General features: G+C 36.4%; 2 pseudogenes; both read right to left on the bottom strand.

Annotated features, from left to right (window-relative positions):
• Positions 1-202: 202 nt before the first annotated feature.
• LOC149236567 (tubulin beta-2 chain-like) overlaps positions 203-22,622 on the bottom strand; it is a 34,468-nt pseudogene continuing 12,048 nt past the window's right edge.
• LOC149236569 (SWI/SNF complex component SNF12 homolog pseudogene) lies at positions 17,531-21,035 on the bottom strand (annotated as a pseudogene).

The following is a 22,622-nucleotide window of genomic DNA, read 5'->3' as shown; positions in this document are numbered from 1 at the left end:
TGTCCAAGCATGATTGAATTTCGCATATAATTTTGGTGGGCAGTTACATCTTCTCAATATTTCAATATGATCAACAAAACCAAGGACATAATGTAGGAGTTGTATACAAAGTTTATGCATTCAATGCCAAAACCTTCGATGAGAACAAAGCAGACCATGAAAGAACAAGAAATGCAAATGAATTCCACAAACAAACAACTATTAGGCATTGAAACAACTACCGGTTGTCGATGGCATTACGTAAGCTTTTGCCCTAGCTTTCCTGAGCTGATTCTTCATCATCATAGTATTCATCATCCTCTGCACTAGCATCCTGATATTGCATGTATTCAGACACCAAATCATTCATGTTTCTCTCTGCTTCAGTGAATTCCATCTCATCCATGCCTTCACCAGTGTACCAATGTAAGAAGTGTTAGAAAACTAATAAACTTAAACAGCGATTCTGCATGCGGAAAGAACTGAAAAGAATCACTGAAACTTAATGCCCAGGGATACGAATTACCTCCAGCCATTGGTGAAACTGTTGATGCAATTTCCTTCTGAAACACCACGCTCCAGCTGCGCATGCAAAAAAAATAGAAAGAAGACAACTAATCTGAAGGCACTTCCAAGCTCTGCTATCTCAGCTAGATGGTGTAGAACTGAAGGGGATTGAGAGATGAGCTTGGGGACCAAACAGATGAACATATAGCTAAGCTTCCATCAAGCTTCTAAAAGCTATGTGTTAGAAAAACCACAAATCAAGGTAGAGATCAGATCAAAGTGATGGACCACTTTAGTAGCTCCCAATTATAAATTTAGTAATTGCAGTTGATTTTCTTAACTTAAGGAAACTACTGCAGTTGGTTTCCATAAGTTAAGAAAAGCTGCGATTCCATAAATCAAGGTAGCTTTTGTGTAAATCAATGGAGCTTAACATTCTCCCACTTGGTCCATACTTCCAAACTTAATGTCTCAACTTAAAAACCATTGATAATCTGTATTAAGTAATAGGTACATGAATCATGGCGATAAGTCCTCTAATGACGAGTATTATCTTCCATGTATTACTATGCATTTATTCTTATTATAATTTATGTGGCAACAATATCTTAATGAATAAACCTTATGTTTATTCTTGGTCCTTCTTAAATGAATTTTCTCAAATCAACTTAAGGTGCACATAAATATGAGAAAAAACATCACAATAATTAAGAATTTCATTAACATTGTCCATACAATGAAAAACTGCATAATGGAACCAAGTCCCATATTCAATACATGATCCTTGAAATTAAACAGTGGCATGCCCTTAGTCAAAGGATCAGCGATCATTAACTCAGTGCTGACGTGCTCAATGACCACTTTATTTTCTTTAACATGTTCCCTTATAGCTAAATACTTAATGTCGATGTGTTTATTTCGACTCCCACTTTTTTAGCCATAAAACCAGCAGCTGAATTATCACAATATATTCTCAATGGCTTAGATATAGAATCCATAATTCTAAGCCCAGAAATGAAATTCTTAAGCCATACACCATGTAAAGTAGCCTCAAAACAGGAGACGAACTCGGCTTCCATAGTGGAAGTGGCAATCAAGGTCTACTTGGCAAATGTATCCTGATGTTGATTTGCGTGAATCAACACATTCAGCAAAGTCAGAATCTGAGTAGCCAGTTACTTCCAAGTTGTCCGTCCGTCTATACATAAGCATGTAGTCTTTGGTCCCTTGAAGGTACCTCATTACTTTCTTTGCAGCTCTCCAGTGGTCTAAACCTGGATCACTCTGATATCGTCCCAACATTCCCACAACAAATGCAATGTCAGGTCTTGTGCAGAATTGAGCATACATTAGGCTTCCGACAACAGAAGCATATGGAATGTTCTTCATTTGTTCCCTTTCAAAGTCGTTCTTCAGGCACTGGTTCAAATTGAACCTATCACCCTTCACAATGGGAGCTACACTTGGTGAACAATCCTTCATCCGAAATCTCTCTAAAATTTTATTAATATAGGTTTCCTGGAACAGACCCAAGATGCTTCGAAATCTGTCTTTATGGATCTTAATGCCAATGACATAAGATGCCTCACCCATATCCTTCATATCAAAACTTTTAGAGAGGAATTGTATCACCTCATGTAGCAAACCCTTATCATTGGTTGCTAGCAAAAAAGGTCATCGACATATAAAACAACAAAACAAATTTTACTCCCACTAACCTTCAGGTATATACATTGATCCATAATGTTTTCTACAAAACCAAAAGAAGAAATTACATTATGGAATTTCAAATACCATTGGCGGGATGCTTGTTTTAAACCATATAATGACTTCTTGAGCTTGCAAACCAATTGCTCACCATGACTAGAGGGGAATCAATGAAGATGTGTTATTAATGAAGAAGTGTTGTCAATCATTAATGACGAAGTGTTATTAATGAAGAAGTGTTAATAACCATCGTCTTTTAGTGCCAGTGTGAACATGCATTGAATCATATGTGACATTGTTTTGTAAATTAATGCAGTAAAGACCATTAGACAAAATACCATTCCCAACATAATCAGATTTATAGAATAGACTGAAAGATTCTTTTCTGAAAAGTTTAAGGAATATCCAAAAGGTACAAGCCTTGAAACTGAGATCAAGTTTCTAGAAAAACTTGGAACATAAAAGGTCTTTTCTAACTCCAAAATAAAACCGCTACTTAATGCTAAATAACATGTTCCTATAGCTTCCACATGCGAGCTCATCTTGTTTCCTGATAAGATGCTTTGCTCACTTCCCACTGGCTTCCTTAGGTTTTGCAAACCTTTGCAAGGAATTCGAAATGTGAATTGTCGATCCAGAATCAATCCATCATGTGTTAATATTAACATTAAACATATTAGATTCATAACAAACAAATGAGATTACTTCCTTAAGTTCGGGAATGTCAGAACGAATTCCAGAGAAATTTGCAGGTTGTACTACTGCATCAAAATAAAGAATCACATGCTTATGTTGAGGTTTAATAAACTTTCATGTTTTACCAATGTAAAACATGCTAAAAAGAATTGAATCAAATGACATGAAAATTGCCTATGGGCTAAATTTTCAATTCAAACAGATTCAATAAAACTTTATGAACTTTCATGTTTTACCAATGTAAAACATGCTAAAAAGAATTGAATCAAATGACATGAAAATTGCCTGTGGGCTAAATTTTCAATTCAAACAGATTCAATAAAACTTTATGATAAAACTTATTAATTCATAACTCCTGTGGGTAGGTTATGAAATTTTATCCTAATTAATCACATAAATATAATAAAAATTCCTGTGGGATAAAATTTATTATATTCAGTGTAATTAATTACAATTTAATGTCTAAATAATCTTTATGTGATCTTGCCAATCAATATATAATTTTATTTAATTAAAGATGCTGTGGCTATTCTCTAATTAATTAAAATTATATGGATCACTAGACATTATTTTGCTGTATAAACAAAACTTAACCAGAGAGAAAAATAATGTTTACTGAAAGGAGTAAGTCAAAATGACATTTTAATAAACTCCATATAACTGTAATATTTTTCCAGCAAAATCAAATTTACATTCCTTAGTCTAACTGTCCCATAATTTATTTAAGACTAATTCTTAAATTAATTACAAAATGGGCTCTAAACAATTTGGAAATAAAACTGCAAATTTGAAATATTCAAAACAAAAGACTAAACTCTTATATAGGCTAAAATTGGGGTTAATTTTAACCGTCGGAGTTTGAACATGTGACAAGTGATGAATCGAAGGTTCTGAACCATATCATAGCCATATCGCAACGACCTTATTAATATCGTAACCATATATTATACGATAAACAAACTTTAATGCCAATCATTAAATATATGATATATATAATGCGTTACAAAATGCAAGAGGAACATCGGTCGGAGGATTCGACCCGTCGACCTCCTTTCACCACATATGGCAATGCCAATACATCATACGACGGGCTTCATTGCGGCTGCTAGATTCTCAGGAACGGCGACATAGCCGTCAATAAAACGCTGGAGATCTTCCCCATCACAGCCTTAGCCTCTCCCTTTAGAAAATTCTAATGGGCAATTCAGAGAATCCTGTTTCTAAAATGAAGAAACTAGTACTTAAGTTAATGAACCAGAGACCAAAAAAAAAAATTGTTTCATGCACCATATTAAAGCGCCTTGGGGTTCATAGCTCCCACTAGAAAACACTAGAAAAGAGCATTCCCCTACGTGAACCACTATTGGAAAACACTTTACAAAATATCAAGAGATCAGAAACAAGGCTCGCATAAAGCACTGAATAATGGATTAAATATATATGATAACGATTATTATGTTACCGATTCAACTGTCATTGTTGATTAGCAGAATCAATCAGTTATGATTAACTTGCATCGATTCGAAAACCAAATAAAGAATAGTAATATAAATACATTTGCATTGATGGCAATTTTAATAACCTTTTGCCACCATGCGAATTACTGCAATGAATCTTACGGATTCACTGGATCGAATTCATAATTCCTATACATACTCCAAATTTGAACCATGGAACGCTAAATTTTGGGACTAACCTTGGCGCTTACTCTAACAAAAATAAGTTCAACAACTCATAGAAAAATACAACAACAGCTGAGTTTCATGGAAACTATAAAACGAGGAAGGAGCCATAAAAAGCAGAAAATGTTACTGTACACCTTGCCCCTAATTTATGAATTGTCATCATTTTCAGAGACGAAAGATAAGAACATGGAAAAACTTTATGGATTGCCCTCAATTAGGCCGAGCCATCCAGTCCCCATACACAGCAATAATAATTGAAGTTTTGTATGGATCGGATTCGCGGGAAGACAAAACTCCTCCGCAAGAATTGAACTCTTGACCACAAATTACCCTAAGATTTGAGCTATTTCATAAACTGCGTCATTAATGCGCGCTGGCAATATATGAGCCTTGAGATAACAGGCGGATTCAAAATTCCCCTGTTTTTAAGGTTTTGACGATGTAAATCGCCCGGGACAAAACTGCAGATAAAATATATTTTCTGCAAACAAAATTCCCTCTAAATTTCTGATAAAAGGATCATTTGTAGCCAATAATCGTCCCAATACAACATCTATCAGAAAATTTATAAAGGAAATTGAACGAAAATTCAAAGAAAATTCAACCTTTTGTTTTGCATACACTTGCGCGCGATCGACTCTGACTTCCAACAACAAAATGGTGATAGTTGCATAGAACGAGGATATTGGCCAATGCACATAATACACAGGTCATGTATACGACCCACGGTTTGCGCAAAAGGAAATAAATTATGGAACGAAACGGTGGATCGAAATTTGTTTCTTGGCCAACACACAGCAAGGCAGAGGTAAAAGGGCTCTGATACCAACTGTTAGAAAACTAATAAACTTAAACAGCGATTCTGCATGCGGAAAGAACTGAAAAGAATCACTGAAACTTAATGCCCAGGGATACGAATTACCTCCAGCCATTGGTGAAACTGTTGATGCAATTTCCTTCTGAAACACCACGCTCCAGCTGCGCATGCAAAAAAAAAAGAAAAAGAAGACAACTAATCTGAAGGCACTTCCAAGCTCTGCTATCTCAGCTAGATGGTGTAGAACTGAAGGGGATTGAGAGATGAGCTTGGGGACCAAACAGATGAACATATAGCTAAGCTTCCATCAAGCTTCTAAAAGCTATGTGTTAGAAAAACCACAAATCAAGGTAGAGATCAGATCAAAGTGATGGACCACTTTAGTAGCTCCCAATTATAAATTTAGTAATTGCAGTTGATTTTCTTAACTTAAGGAAACTACTGCAGTTGGTTTCCATAAGTTAAGAAAAGCTGCAATTCCATAAATCAAGGTAGCTTTTGTGTAAATCAATGGAGCTTAACAAGAAGGCCTTCCTCCTAAATATGGTAAATATGGCAGTGAACTGCTCGCGAACTCTCCTGCGACTTTCCAATTAAACCAAGACCTTGTTGACAGGCCTCTTATGTTTACATTGTTTTGTTTTCACCATAAGATGAACATAGGAAACCGAGTCGCGATGTTTTGTGTAGGATGAGTGCTCATCATGTTTCTATTCCTGTGAAGGTCCCACAATTCTGTATCTTGTTAATAAAAGAACAGAACTTTAGGTCGAACCTCTGTTGACAGGCCTCTTATGTTTTTATTGTTTTGTCTAGAAGTTAAAGGGAGAAAACTTAAGTTATGAGGTTGGGCGAAGAGTATGGGCTTATTTCAGAAGGATGTTACTTTGAGTGGTTGGGTAAATAATAATGGTGGTTGATGTTTCAAGAAGTTAAAGATAGAAAAAGATGTTAGTTTGAGTGGTTAGGTGAATGATAATGGTAGTTGGATATTTTAAAAAATTGAAAATAGAAAATTTAAGTTACCAGGTTGTGTGAAGAGTCTGGACTTATTTCAGAAAAATGTCAGGTAGTGTGAAGAGTCTGGACTTATTTCAGAAAAATGTTCGTTTGAGTGGTTGGATAAATAATAATGGTAGTCCATGTTTCGAAGTTAAGTTTCTCCCCAGACCCTGTTGACAGGCCTCTCATTTTTACGTTGTTTTGTTTTCCCCATAAGATGAACATAGGAAACGGAGCCGCGATGTTTTGTGAAGCATGAGTGCTCATCATGTTTCTATTCCTGTGATGGTCCCGCAATTCTGTATCGGGTTAATAAAAGAACAGAACTTTAGGTTGGGCCTCTGTTAATAGGCCTCTTATGTTTTTATTGTTTTGTCCAGAAGTTGAATATAGAAAACTTAAGCTACGAGGTTGGGTGAAGAGCGTGGGCTTATTTCAGAAGGATGTTAGTTTGAGTAGTTGATTGAATAATAATGGTAGTTGATGTTTCGAAAAGTTGAAGATTAGAAAATTTAAATTACGAGGTTGTGTGAAGACCGTGAGTTTATTTCAGAAAGTGTAAGTTTGAGTGGTTGGGTGAATAATAATGGTAGTCAATATTTCAAAGTTACATATTCTCTTCCTCCTAAATATGGCAGTGAACTACTCGCTCACTCTCCTGAACATCTCCTGAATGGATGTTGAGTTCCCAATGAACGTGGACGACATGGACAGGCCTTTTGGCGGGATATCACATGCACTGGATTTCACATTGTTGGGGATCCACTCCACAAAGAAGAGGAATTCTTGTTCTGAATATTCATCATCTGTTCATCCACCTCTTTGGTGCTCATCTTGCCTCTGAACATGGCAGATGCAGTAAGGTACCTGCTGTGACGTGGATCTGCAACATACATCATGTTCTTGTAATCCCACATCTGTTGTGTCAGTTCCAGAATGGTGAGGGCTTTGTATTGTTGTGAACCACGTGAAGTCAACGGACAAATCCCACCATAAAGAAGTGAAGATGAAGGAAGGGGATCAAATTCACTGCCAGTTTCCTTAGATCTGAGTTAAGCTGACCAGGAAACCTCAGGCAGCAGGTGACTCCACTCATTGTTGCAGATATCAGATGGTTCAAATCACCGAAGCTAGGAGTTGTGAGCTTGAGAGTCCTGAATCAGATGTCGTAAAGGGCTTCAATGTCCAGTGCCATACACTCGTATGCAGGATTGGAATTTGACGTCTTGTAGGTATTTCGTGTTCCAAGATGTATTGGACGGCCATTGAAAAAATTTCCATGTCAACCTTGACGTGGGTTATATACTTGTAACTTGTCAAAATGACGTTTAATTTCAAATTTCAACTGTCAATTTTGATAATACCTCTACAAATCAATGTAATGCTTAGAATTATGAATGGACTGAACTGTTATAGAAGAGTGTTTGTAATGCCTAGAATTATGAACGGACTGAACCGGTCAAGAAGAGAGTTCAAACTTAGTGGGGTATGGTTTTGGTTTGGAAAGAAAAGGGCAAAAAGATATAATTTAATTTTATGATGATTAAAATTTTTATCTATTGAATATTTATAGAACAAAATATATAAACTCATCACTGGTTAATATTTAAACATATTTATTAAATAGTTAAAATTAAAATTTATATAAATTTATATATCATTTAATTTTTATTATAATATATATACATTCTTTTATTTTTATAAAAAATATATGTAATTTTATATATTAAATAGTTATAAAATAAAATCAATTATTGATTTTTCTATATTAAATATCCAAATCACAACCCTGTCATGTCTACTTTTGCTTTCTATATTAGAGAAAAGATTATTAAACCTTCATGGGCCCTTCCAACATTGTTGTTGTGCTCCCCTATTATTCTCCTATTCACCTTTTCTTTGTTTAAAGCAAATTTTTCAAAATTAACCTCTTTATATTAGAGAAAAGATTATTGTTGTTGTGCTCCCCTATTGTTCTCCTATTTTTCTTTCCTTTGTTTAAAGCAAAATTTTCACGATTAGCGTGCTTAACATAACTATTTTGTTTAGCTTTTCACAAGGCTTCATGTTGAAATAAGCCTTTTTTGTTTAGCTAATTTAGGAAAAAAAACAAAAATACTCTGGGAAGAAGATTAATCAATTCTAAAATGTAAAAAGTAGTTGAAAAAGAGTTTTTGATAAGGGGAGGTTGATATTCATAAATTTGCTTAAAACGTGGAGATTAAAAGGCGGAGATTAATGAAGGTTGAAATGAAAAAAGTATAAGAAGGAATTTCGGCGTAAATCACATTCAGAAAATCTTTGTCGACGCGTTTCGAACCAGCTACTGTGGTTCATCCTTAGGACAAGTTGAGGAGTCAGATCATGGCTGCATATTAAATAGGGAGAGCAGATCCTCCAAACGGCTAGGTTGACTAGCTTGACCAACAACTGCTATAAAGAAAAACGACTAGATAATATTATAATGTTAAAAGGTGAAAAAAATAAAAAAATAAAATATTTCACTGTAATTGTAATATTAAAAAAAAATTATGGAAGATTTTGAAGCCAAAGCTTTAGCCTCGGCTCGTCTCCTTCCCAAGCTGTGGAAAAGGTATGTAGATCACACTAATGTCATATGGTCCCATGGCCAAGAGGAGTTGGATCTCTTCTTCAATCACCTCAACTATCAGTCCTCTGCCATTAAGTTCACCATGGAAAAAGAGGTCAATGGTTGCCTCCCTTTCCTAGATATTCTTATATCTAAGAATAAGGATGGTTCACTCTCCCACTCAATGTTCCAAAAGAAAACGCATACTGAGCAGTATCTTCATGCCGATTCCCATCATTTCGCTGCTCAAAAGATGGGTGTTCTTAACACCGTCGCCACTCCTGCCCTTAGGATTTTTGATAATGAGAGCTTCGATAAGGAGAGATCCCATCTCATTAATGTCTTTATGGAGAATGGCTATAATAGGTGCCTAGGTCAGAAGGCTTTCCTTAAAGCCTCTAAAAATTCGTTAATTAAAAAAGAACCTAAAGAACGCCGACTAGGTGTCCATCTTCCCTATGTCCAGGGAACCACGGACAAAATTGCTTGGATCCTTAAGAAGTATGATATTCCCTCAACCTTTAGGCCCCTCAACACCATTCGTAAATCCCTCTGATTAGTGAAAGATCCCATTGACCATAAAGACATGAAGGGTGTCTACTTGATCCCTTGTTCTTGTGGGACCCCCTATATCGGGGAAACAGGGCGCTCCATCCATCAGAGGATCAACGAACATGCAGCTGACCTAAGACATGGGAGAACCAAGTCTTCAGTGTTAGCAGAGCATGCATAAAATACCAAGCATCAGGTTTGTATAGAGGAGGCCAAGGTTATTGCCAAGGTTGTGTAGTTCCATCACCGTAAATTCAAGGAAGCTATTGAAATTGAAAGAAGGCTTAACAATCTCAATAAACATGATGGCTGGAAGATCAGTAGTTGTTGGATCCCCACCCTTTCTTCCTAGTCATGCTTTTCCTTTCCCCCACTTTTTTAGCTTTTTCAAGCTTTTGATGTTTCTCTTGGAACCTTGTCTTTTCCTTCCTCCTAGGGTTTCTGCTTTTGGCTCGGTGGTTTACTAATGGTCCTGTTCCTGACCTTCTTCTTTTTTAATATGTGTCATTCTATTTATTTTTTCCTGAAAGATATAAATAAATAAAAACTTAACTAATATTCTTTAATGGTTTATTATTTCCATTTAATAAACTTTATTAAAAAAGCCCCCTTTTTTACTCATCCCTAGTGATATAAATACTTATTTAAATAAATTAATTTAACAACCTTAGAATATTAAATAAATAGATTAAATAAATAAATATTTCTATTTGTAAATAAATAAATAGAAATTTAACCAATATTCATTAATAGTTTATTATTTCCACTAAATCTATAGAAAAACCCCCTTTACTTTTCCCTAGTGATTAAATTAATTTAATAACTGAAGGAAAACTTTCTAAAATAACCCCCTTTACTTATCCCTAGTATATAAATCAATAAGGAATTAAATATATTATTGACCAAAGAATATTATATGAATAAAATGGAATCACTTTCGGATATATAGTATATTAAAAATAATAATAATAATAAATTAATTAATTAAATTATAATATATTATATATCGAATGTAATACTATTTATTTTAGCCAAAAGGTAATAAAAAAAATTAATATTATAATTATAGTGAAATATTTTATTTTATTTTTTATTTTTTCACCTTTTAACATTATAATATTATATAGTCATTTTTCTTTATAGCCGTTGTTGGTCAACCTAGTCAACTTAGCCGTTTGGAGGATCTGCTCTCCCTATTTAATATGCAACCATGATCTGAATCCTTAACTTGTCTTGACGATAAACCACACTAGCTAGTTCAAAACGCGTCGACAAAGATTTTCTAAATGTGATTTACACCGAAATTTCTTCTTATAATTGTTATGGATCACAGAAGCCTCAATTCAACCATGAAAAAAGACAGTTTTTTTTTATAAAGAGAGGTTGACACTCACAAATTTGCTTAAAACATAAAATGAGAGTCATGAAAAATAAAGTTGAAATGCAAAACGTAGCTAAAAGAGAATTTTTTGATAAAAAGAAGTCGACACTCACAAATTCGCTTAAAACGTAAAAGGAAAAGCGTTAAAAATACTAAAACGTCATCAAATTTTCATTTGACGAACTGCAAGAATTTGAAATTCCAGGCCTGCTTGTATGGTTTCTCCACCAACTGATGCATACAAAGCGTGGAAATGTAAGGCTCCACCATTGTGTCAGACACCTTGGGAGAAAGGAAAACAAAGAAGGTAAGCATCATTCTATCAGGGTACTCCTCCCTAATCTTGGCGATCAAAATGGTTCCCATGGGAGATCCATGGAGACCAAAAGGGTTCCCATCAGGCCTAGAATTTCAAATTCTCTATGCCCATCAAATGAAAATTTGATGACGTTTTTTTCATTTTTCATGCCCTTCATTTTAGATTTTACACACATTTGTAAGTGTCAAACTCCCCTATTTGAAAATTATCTTTCAACTACTATTGTATAAAGTATAAATATTGGGAGAAAAACTATTACACTGAAATGATGGCCTTTGTCTTCTTTCCGAGATAGCCATTGGAAAATGAGAGAGTTTCGACATATATCGGATTCTTCATTGGTTATTCAATCTTCTTTTAGAGATAGTCGTGGGAAAATGAGTGAGTTTCGACATATATAGGATTCTTCCTTGGTTATTCAATCAATGAAAGGGAAGATACAAATTCACTAGGTTCCGCTGGAAGATTTGGTAAATCGGTGAAAAGAGGCATTACATGTTTGAGACAATATCATTCGCTCATTTAATCGTGAAACAATATCTTCGTTCTGCTAGATGAACTATTTTGGAAGACTCTATATCTCGAACCTTCATACAATCAAGGTATTCTATCTTTTGATTTGATGTCTAGTTTTGATGAGTCATTTTCACTAATTTTTTATTGTCTAATTATAATATATACCTTATAACTCAGAACTGCCATGAGATTTATATTATAGGGGCTTATTTTGGGAGGAAAGTTTCTAGAGTGGACTGTAAGGCTCATGTAATCGTGAAACAATATCTCGGTTCTACTAGATGAACTATTTTGAAAGACCCTATATCTAGAACCTTAATACAATCAAGGTATTCTATTTTTTTATTTGATGTCTAGTTTTGATGAGTCATTTTCACTAATTTTTTATTTTCTAATTATCATATATATTCCTTATAACTCAAAACTCTCATGAGATTTATATTATGGGGGCTTATTTCGGGAGGAAAGCTTCTAGAGTTGACTTTAGGGTGGGATTTTTTATTTTTTTGATCCACATGTATTCAGGGAAAAATATTAGTCTTTTTACTTTCAACTACCTTTGTGCTCATGCTTAAAGCACATTAGGCATGTGATTTCTAGATGTGATTTCTATTCCTCTTTTTGAATAGAAATTGTAATTTTTTCCACAAGGAGATTTAAAAAAAAACCATATAAAACTTTAGCACATAGCTTCCACTTGATACTAGAAAATATATCACTATCACCATGCCCTCTTTATACTCATTAAGATATGTTAAGATATGTAGCAGCATTCAATATGCATTAAGATATGTTAGGATATGTAGCAACATTCGATATGCATTCCTGTATTATCTGTAAATATATCATAACATTTAAAATTCTTCATTGTATTATTTGGAAAAGATGTTGTTTATTATGAACAGTGGAAGCAGAAAGAAGAACAAAGACTATGTAGAGAATCTTCAATATATATGCAAATCTAACTAAAATGAGTTCCTATGGGCCATTAAAAAATAAATTTACATAATAACATATAAAGTGAATCAGTAGAGATTGTGCTGAGAGAACATTGACATCCTTGACAATTACTATAAACTAATTCCAATTTGTTTTCCTCAAACATAAGTTGCAAAATAAAATACTAACCGTAAATTAAACCCTTAATAAAACAGGACAATCCATAACTTGAATACCTAAAAAAATGCTCAAAAACTAATTATACCTCAACAAACAACATAATGAATAATTTATAAAGTGATCGACACTAACTAGGCCAACCACATGAAGGAGATTGGTGAAGTCGGGTTATAAAGGCCCAACACTAACTAGGACAAGCAAATGAAGGAGATTGGTGAAGTCGGGTTATAAAGGCCCAACACGTTCAAGCGGCTACTTTATGTGGAAAAGGAAATGTCAAATCCTTGGATAGTTGTCACCTAGGCTTCTCTACATTAATCGATTTAATTCAATGTAGTTATATCTTAAAAGATTGTATGTTCGGTTGTGGTTCAAAAAGAAGTTGGGGCACTTGTAGTGAATGTGCTAATGGACGAGGACACGAGTGCAATTTTTGATGATTTTGATGGGATGAATACCCCTTAATTGTCATAGATTTGAACAAGATATTGTGTTTTCCAGGATAAAAAATAATTTAGCTCAAAAAAATTAAATAATTGAAAATAAAAGCTAATTTCACAAATAAAACTAAAACCATTTCTTAAAAATAACAGGGTAAGTAGAAACCGCTCCATTTTATTATTTCTCCAATTTCCTTTAAACAAAATCCACATGTTCATAAGTTTATAAACCTAGATTGGAAGACCAGGGAATAGGCAATGAAAGTGAAATTTCAAATTATGAGACAAACCAAAAGACCATGGAACAACAATTCAAATTATGATGGTTAGTGGTCAAATTTAATACCTGACTAGGTTGTCGACTGTTCAAATCTTATTTGGAATACATTGACATAGGACAAAAGAACAAAACAAAATTTAGGGGCACATAAGCCAACGATTTTTTTCGAATCTTTAAAAAAACTAAAAGGGAATAATCCATGAGGTGTTAGAGATAAATAAAAACAAGTGACCTTTGATCCAATAGAGAAGCTTATTCTTGTTTGCCGTGAGGAAAGTCTCTGTTCAACCTTGATGTTATTATGGAGTAAATGCTTCCCAGGGGGCAACTTAGTCGCAGCGAGCTGCTGCTTCTGTTTGAATGGATTGTTTGCAAAACATTTACAAAATTCTGAATGCTATTCACAGTTATAGCAGCAAAGAGCTAAATAAGTAGGGATAAGAAACAAGACCTCCCAGTGAATGCAGATGATGGAGCTACCACCATGATCACTATTATGCTAGTTTCAACGGGTGGGAATAGTAAGTCTTTGTTAGTATGGCCGAATTTGAATACAACTCATGTGATAGTATGGGTGGATTTGTTTGGAAAAAGCGGTCTACCCTGTAGGTATTTCGCTCTCTCAATAAAGTCAAGAAAAATAAAAATATCCAATGTTGATGACTCATAATCAATGGATTATTAATGCAAGCGTCATATGTTGATAGTAATTGAAATGCTGAGGAAGGTTGTAAGTTGACGAATTGGCCTGAATAACTCAGGCTCGTTATTTTTAAATTACAAGGGCCGCCTTAACACTTCTTCATGAGGTTACACTATTCCAACTACATGTTTTGGCGAATTCAAAAAAATACCGTGCTTGAAGTTCGAAGTCGAACTCTATCCTCGAGTGTCCCATCCATTCATAATTTCACATTGCTTGTAACTTTAGGTAGGATGAAGGTATCATAAATTTTTACGGTTTACATTTGAAATCAAACGTCAAAATGACGGGATGAAGAAATATAACACAAGTCAAATATGACGGTGAAAAAACTTACAATAATGGTCAAATACATCTTCCAATGCAAAATACGTCCTACAAGACGTCAAATTCCAGGCGTGGTTCCCATCACAGATCCAGTACCTCCTCCCAAAGAATGACACACTTGAAACCCCTAAGTAAGTTGAAACAATCAATTAAAATTCAGTTGAGTCTCAACGCGCAGACACTAAAGTGTGCAAAAGGTCACGGTTCGTTTGTCTAGCAATCTAATAGGAAAATAATTGTGCTCAGCAGAAGAAAATTAAGTTTGAAAGTTGAAACAATCATTCAAAATTCATGCGGCCTCCACCCACAGAGAGGACAGTGGGCAAAAGCTAGGCCCGACATTATAAGTTGAAAAAAAAGGTAAAAAGACGCAAAGCAAAAACGCTCCTCCTACCATACATTTCTTCTGCTTTTATGTGGCAACTATACAAAATACGGCAGTGTGGAGGACATCGTGCGATATTGATAGATAGACGTGGTAAATAATTTTGTCACAGAAGAATCTTTTCCAGGGACATTAAGCGATCTATGGTCACGCACTGTGATCCCATTTGGCAGTCCGCAGCCTGTAATGACATGTACAGTTTTAATGAAACAACAGCGCGGATATTTATGACTTGTAGCTGCCTCCTTCCTGACAGACGTGGTAAATAGTTTTGTGGCAGAAGAATCTTTTCGAGGGACATTAAGCGATCTATGGTCACCCACTGTGGTCCCATTTGGCAGTCCGCAGCCTATAATGACTTGTACAGTTTTAATGAAACAACAGCGTGGATATTTACGACTTGTAGTTGCCTCCTTCCTGACGACCCGGCTTGGAATTTGACGTCTTGTAGAACGTATTTCGTGTTCCCAGACGTATTTGAGGGGCATTGGAAAAATTTCCCCGTCAAATGTTATACACTTGTAACTTGTCAAGTGACGTTTAATTTCTGTCAAAATTGATGATAATACCTCTATAGACAAACATAATGCCTAGAATTATGAATGGACTAAACTGATATAAAAGAGTGTTTGTAATGTTTAGAATTAAGAACAGACTGAACTGGTCAAGAAGAGAGTTCAAACTTAGTGGGATACTGTTTTGGTTTGGAAAGAAAAGGGTAAAGAGATAGAATTTAATTTTACAATGATGAAGAATTTATCTATTGAATATTTATAGAACAAAATATATAAACTCATAACTCGTTGATATTTAGACATATTTATTAAATATTTGAAATTAAAATTTATATAAATTCATATATCATTTCATTTTTATTATAAATATATATATTTTTTTATTTTTATAAAAAAATATATGTAATTTTAAAGTAAAATCAATTATTAATTTTTCTATATTTAGGCCGATAGGCTTTCCTTTGAAAGAGACTTTCGTCGTTCTTTTGTTTCTAATGTTGACACCTGGCGTCCACATTCAGTGGGAAATTGTTCATATGTGTCGTGCAATTTCTGTTTATTCTCGACAATTTCGGAGAACAAGCGCCACCATTCTGCTTTCCACTGACATTTGTGCACATTTTCAAGATATCCGTCATGGTCTCCTTCAATTACTCGTCATAGTCTGCATGCACTTGTCTGCACAAACTCCTCCCTCTACATTCGACACTACCCTCGCTCCCTTCATTGCTTTTCCAACCTCCCAAACCCTCCTCATTGGCGGTCCAGGAAAATGGGAAGCACTGACGCCAATAAGCCTCTCAAGATCATTGCAGGAGCTGATGACTTCGGCTGCGCGCTCAAAGATTCCCTTATCGAACACCTCCGATCAAAGGGTATCGAGGTCCAGGATCTCGGCACCGATAAGTATTACAATGTCGGCTAGACCATAACAATGCCCTGTATAGTACTTTTTATTTGAGAAGTTTTATCTCCTGAATTTCAGACCCTAGACCATAAAAATGCCCTGTATTGTACTTTTTCTGTTCGATTTTTTCAGGAAGTTGTTGGGCGTTCTCAACTGTGGCGGCCGTTGAAGGAATCAATCAAATCGTGACCGGCGATTTGATTTCGCTGTCCGAGCAAGAACTGGTGGACTGTGATACTTCTTACAACCAAGGATGCAATGGTGGCCTCATGGATTACGCTTTCGAGTTTATCATAAACAATGGTGGACTTGACAGCGAGGAGGATTACCCCTACACGGCCTACGATGGATCATGTGACGCTTACAGGGTAATTCTCATGGTCTTTTGTTTAAGCGGGATTCGATCCCGCTACCTGCTGATTTTTCTAGTTTATCATGACTGATAAATTTGCATGCATATGTGTAGAAAAATGCCCATGTGGAGGGAAAGAAAATAGAAAATAGATGAATCAAACCTTTTAGTGGAGTTGAAAGGGAATGAAAAGTTAGGAAGCAGGCAGCCAGGTCTCGCAAGGTTGGACCTGTTGGTATCCAGTGTATCGGGTACCTGTAAGGAAATTCTTGTTTTAATTAAATAGCGGTAGATAATGAAAATTCATCTAGACGTTACTGATCTCATTGAACAAAATCCAATAGAACAGGAATGCTTAATAACTAATTGGCCTCCACACCAACTTAATCAAGGATTGCACAAGTATAATTGATGGCATACCAAGCAACTGATAGCCAACTGATTGGCAACAAATCAATACTTCTTAAGGTTTTCATCTATGGAAAGTCCTTGGCAAGATCTCCAATCTGCAACATCTAGTTAACAGATATTAATTTTAACCTCGCAATTGAAACTACACTATGAAATAAAACATTCCTCAAAATAAATGAATAACTGAATCTTACCTTGTCAGCCAGAGGTTCACGACTATATGGAGTTGCTCGATAAAAATATTGAAATGAAGGGCAACTGCGTCCTTCACCATCATCACTAGAAAAGCCTTTTTGTGCAGCTTTAGAGTGACTTCTATTGCCCCACCCTATTTTGAGTCTCACTCTCCTTCATCACTATTACTACTACCTTCACTACCTGTATCTCTATAATCATCACTTGCATCACTCTCCCCACCAGGGGACCTGCAAAAAAAAATAGAGCATGTTAAGGACTCAACTGAGCCAGCATGAATCATGTGCCCAAACGTTATCAAGTTTTAATTAGCTAGTTTCGTTTAATTAAGCACAAGCCATCCATGCATTATATATGTGCATATCCCAAACAAAAATAAGCTAAGCACAACCTGACACTCCTTAACTTCTTCCGTCCCCTTTGGCCGGCCACTCCTCTGGGCCAGCAAGCATCATTGTAAGAATCCAATAAGTATTGGTGCCCCCACCTAATTCACACACTTGGTTTCTGTCTGCGAACTTCCTATGGCGAACAGAAAACGGACCATGCTCCAATGAAAGACATGTGCATTAACATTGAATTGTGACAGGCAAAATCTTGTCTCAAATATGACACAACTGATATAGAGAGCCGCCGAAGCATGCAATATTTTCATCGTCTGGAGCAACCTTAGAGTAGAATCATTTGCAAAGATAGATTTGTCCAAAAAAAAATGTTAAACAACAGGAGCTAAATTCTTAAAGTTAAAACAACAGGAGCTACGGTGTATATTATGCCTTATTTACCATATTATTATTATACAAAAGCATTCAGCTGTGGTTAGATTTACAAAATATTAACGGACCTCCCTTTGACATGAATTGGAACCTCCCTTTGACATGACTTGCTATGAAAATAACTGGTGAATTGGATAATCTACCTGGTGCAAATATTAGGTCCAGAAGGGTGAGTGTAAAGTTGAATGGCAGAAAGAGACGGTACATAACACTACATAAAAGTGTCGCTTCTATTCAACACTATCGGTACTCCAGCACCATATGCACTCCACTCGTTGAATGACTCCTCTTCCTCCTATTTAACAAATGGCAATTCTTCTTTTCTTTTCACTTTTTTTCCATCAATTTTCTCTTACAGCAGACAAGCCAAAGGTTTACTCAAAAACCCATTCTCTCTTAAATATACCCTTTTGGTATGAGTTTTGACTCGCATTTTTTCATTTTCTATTGCGGAACTTTTTGAGAATGTTTATATTTTTATCTTTTGACTATATTGAGGATATCATAGAAGAAGATTTGTGAACAACCCTCAACTTGCTTGTTGACACACTCCATTGACTCCTGGTATTTTGCCTTACTAATGGCTATAATAAAAAAAGCCATTCATAACCCAACTAATTCTTTCGTTTCAACAAAAACCCCATTGTTATGGATGTTCCTAGTTCATCGTCCATATGAAGAACCATGTGAAAGGAAAAAATCATAATCTCGATGTTTCATCTGATGTAATCTCAACCATTGATCAGCTAACTGAAACAAAGAGTTATCCTGCTGTCGTTCACAGTTGCCATTAGTACTCCACATTGTCCCCTTAAACTTCTAAGAAGCTAGACCAAATACTGGTAAAGCTATCTTTGGAGAACCCCCAGAATTGTTTATCGGAGTGATAGGAACACTTTTCCCTCCAGTACTTACATGAATACTGCCACCATTTGCCAAAAAATCAGTTAGAGATCAAATGTGGAGTGAGAAAATCAGAATTCAAAAAGCATCAACATGCTTTACTAATATGAAAACTATGTCAACATAGTAGCAACAAGATGGAGGGAAAGAAAATAGAAAACAGATGAATCAAACCTTTTAGTGGAGTTGAAAGGGAATGAAAAGTTAGGAAGCAGGCAGCCAGGTCTCGCAAGGTTGGACCTGTTGGTATCCTGTATATTGGGTACCTATAAGGAAATTCTTGTTTTAATTAGATAGCGGTAGATAATGAAAATTCATCTAGACGTTACTGATCGCATTGAACAAAATCCAATAGAACAGGAATGCTTAATAACTAACTGGCCTCCACATAAACTTAATCAAGGATTGCACAAGTATAATTGATGGAATACCATGGTTGATTGTAGAAGTCAAACCTGCCCTCCTTCTCAGCATTCCAGCTTGCGTCCCTGGAAACAAGCTTTAAATCCCTGCTCTGTGAGGCTATCAAAGCATTTATAAACTCCACAAGAGATTGACTAAAGCCCAGATAAAATTCTCTTCTGCGACGATGCTCATGAATCTTTCTAATTGCTCCACAAATTGCTTCATCGCAGGCATCAATGTCCTTGTTCTTCTCAATATTAGCCAAGAACGCACTCATTTCCTTCTGCAATGGGAAAGGAACATCCACTAAAACATCATAGCAAGCATGGCCAACAGGACTATTTCCTAACAATCTTATCTTGTGCTCTAACTGGATGGGCTGCAGAGGATAGAGATGCTAAGAAAGCTTCTGGGATATAAAAGAAAACTTAATCTTTTTGCCCCCGAAAATCCTCTGCAATGGTGGGTCACAGTTAATGACCGATGGATCAGAAGGATGTTGAAGCTTCTTAGCTTTCACATACTGCCAAAGTGCAGCAATGATTCTCGGCCTTGTATCCACCTCAATGCCGAGAAGTTCAGTCAAGGAAGGCGAGAGCTTGAATTTATCTGGAACATAATTCATTTCCAATCGAATAGATGCAATGAATTCTTTGCTACCCTTCCGCTTTATCTCAAACCCTTCCACAGGAGTCAGTGATCTAACATTATCCCAAATAATGACAGGGTTATCAGGATACAGACTAGGATCCAAATTGACTGTGATCCTCTTAAAGAAAGACGAAAACTTGGGAAACGATGAACTCTGTTGCTTTGGAATAGTGCCAGCGGAAGCAGAAGCATCTGTCTCTATGCCATCCTCTAGAATCCTTCCGAGAATTCTCAAGGTCCACGACGGTTGCTCCAACATATGTTGTTTATCATCGGTACCATGGGCGTGGTGGTTTTGATTTGCAAAGGTGTTGAAAACATAGATTCGCAGCGTGCGCTGAAGGGAGGGCGTATTTTTCAGGGCTTCCTGGATATCAGTCTTCTTTCTGGCCAGGGCCGCGTCCACCCTAGCCTCAAATTCAAGCAACTGGGTATACAAAGCAGACTCCGGTAGTAGCGCAGCGACTCGGTCGGGAACCTGCTTCTCGGGAGCCTTGCGCTTCTTCCTCCGAGGGGCCGGGGCTAACTCTGTGGGTTTGAATGGGGACGATTGAGGATTTCCAGTTAGAGATGTGGCTCCCATGGGGCGGACAGGAGGCTTCTGCTGACCACGCTTAGGGTTTGCAGAATTAGGGTTGACGGGGTGGAAACGCCAGGTTGTGGTGGCGTAGCAGCCAACTGGGATTGGGTCTGTGACTGTAACTGTGGCTGGACCTAGAAGTGTGAGGATGCAGGAGTCGAATGCGTAATTGTTGAGTGGAGGTTTGTCACGTGTGCGGTGGTGTTAGGACCAGGGTTTGAAACCCCCGCCATATTTGTTGCAATGGAAGAGGGATTCGGCCCAGTGGGTAATCCAACACCACCTCCTCCTATGCGCCCGGCCAGGTTGCTATTATTGTTATTATCAGTAGCCATGGCAGAACCCTAAACCCTACACCATCAACGAACTCGAATGGAAAAACAATTGAGATTTGAACCCTCACTTGTCCGTCTTCTTCACCATAGTTTGTTTCATTTCTGCAGGTTGGTCAATTTCCTAGGACTCGATGACAAACACCCTGCCCTGTTTTCCTCACTCGGTTTAAATAAAATATCTGAGGTGATGTTAAGCAATTCACTTTGTTTGCTTGATGCTTTTTCTCTAATGGATCTTTTAAGAAACATGTCCAGAGGAGATGCACTGCATAGTATGGCTTCCTTTGGCTTACAAGCCATGTATGAGGCATGTCTATTTTGCTAAAACAAAACCACCAACCAAACATTGCTTTTTGCTCCTTGTTTGAATCGATTTTTGTATCCACTTTCCACTGTGGAGGATTTGGCAAAGGGATCTTGATGTTCTGTGGTCTTCTTCATTTCTTTTTTTCACAAATTTGGTTGTGGTTGGTTTTCTTCTCCTGGTTCCTGTTCTCAAATCTGGTCTTCTCCTGTGCTGAGACTCGAGAGTCTGTAGGAGTTTTCTTCTTTCTTCATGGGCCTCCTATGTAGCTGTTGTTTCTATAATTTTGGTTGCTTTCCTTTTGGTTGTCTTCTAATCTAACCGGGTCTTATTTTCATTTTCTCAACATTTTGGATCCCACTACAGGCCATCTATGGGGGATCTATTATGGCTCTGAATGTCCTTCCACTTGCTGTACCTTTCTTGTGCAGGCAGTCATTAGACGGCCTGCATCTTGGCAGAGTGTGCATTTGAAGATTGTACTTCCATAGTCATCAGGCTGGGTTCATTGAGATCCTTTCAAATTTAGGTCAACCCTATGAGGCATACCTTTGTTGACAGTTCTATGCATGTTCGGGTGTAATTGAAGATTTTACTCTCCTCGTTGGTCTTATGAAATTTTATAAATTGACCTAAGAAATATATGAACTCTTCCATAAGAACTACTCTTTTACATTACCCCATGAAGAAAGGAGAACCCTTACCAGATTACAATGCTTTCTGCTATGATAAGCATTCTTACTAACAAGATTATGTCTCTTATTAGTTGATATCCATACCCACTTCTAGAGCTAGCTTCGGATTACCTAGCTATACCGGGTGCATTTATGTTATTTTTCTCTTGCTCTGATACAAACAACATCAGTGGTTTCAGTGTCTTGCCTTGTGTACCATGTCCGACTTGTACTTGTTATATATGTGATGACAAGCTATCTTATTATAGTGGAATACCTGATATGATTGATATGATAAAAGTCAAACAGTTGACTTTGTTCATGTCCATCAAAAAATTAGTTGACTTCGCTTAAAGATCAATTAGCTTTGCTCATGTCTATTAGAATTCTGGAATAGTCATACCCCTGTATTGAGATTTTATTCCATATGATCAATAATCCCCTTCTTGTCCACCTATGGCTTTACACGCAATACCGTCCTAAAGCTTTATCATGTAGGTACACTTCCTTGCACAGGTCCTCATTAGTGTCCTTTCTCATGCTAGCATTGCTTGATGTCTTTGTATGTTTACGTTATCCATTCCCTTAGCTTAATGGATAATTTCTTTG

This window comes from Pinus tabuliformis, chromosome 8, assembly GCF_031772625.1.
Source record: "Pinus tabuliformis cultivar Carrire ecotype Pingquan chromosome 8, CPIR1, whole genome shotgun sequence".
NCBI classification, from domain to species: Eukaryota; Viridiplantae; Streptophyta; class Pinopsida; order Pinales; family Pinaceae; genus Pinus; species Pinus tabuliformis.
This window is presented reverse-complemented; position numbering and strand designations above follow the sequence as displayed.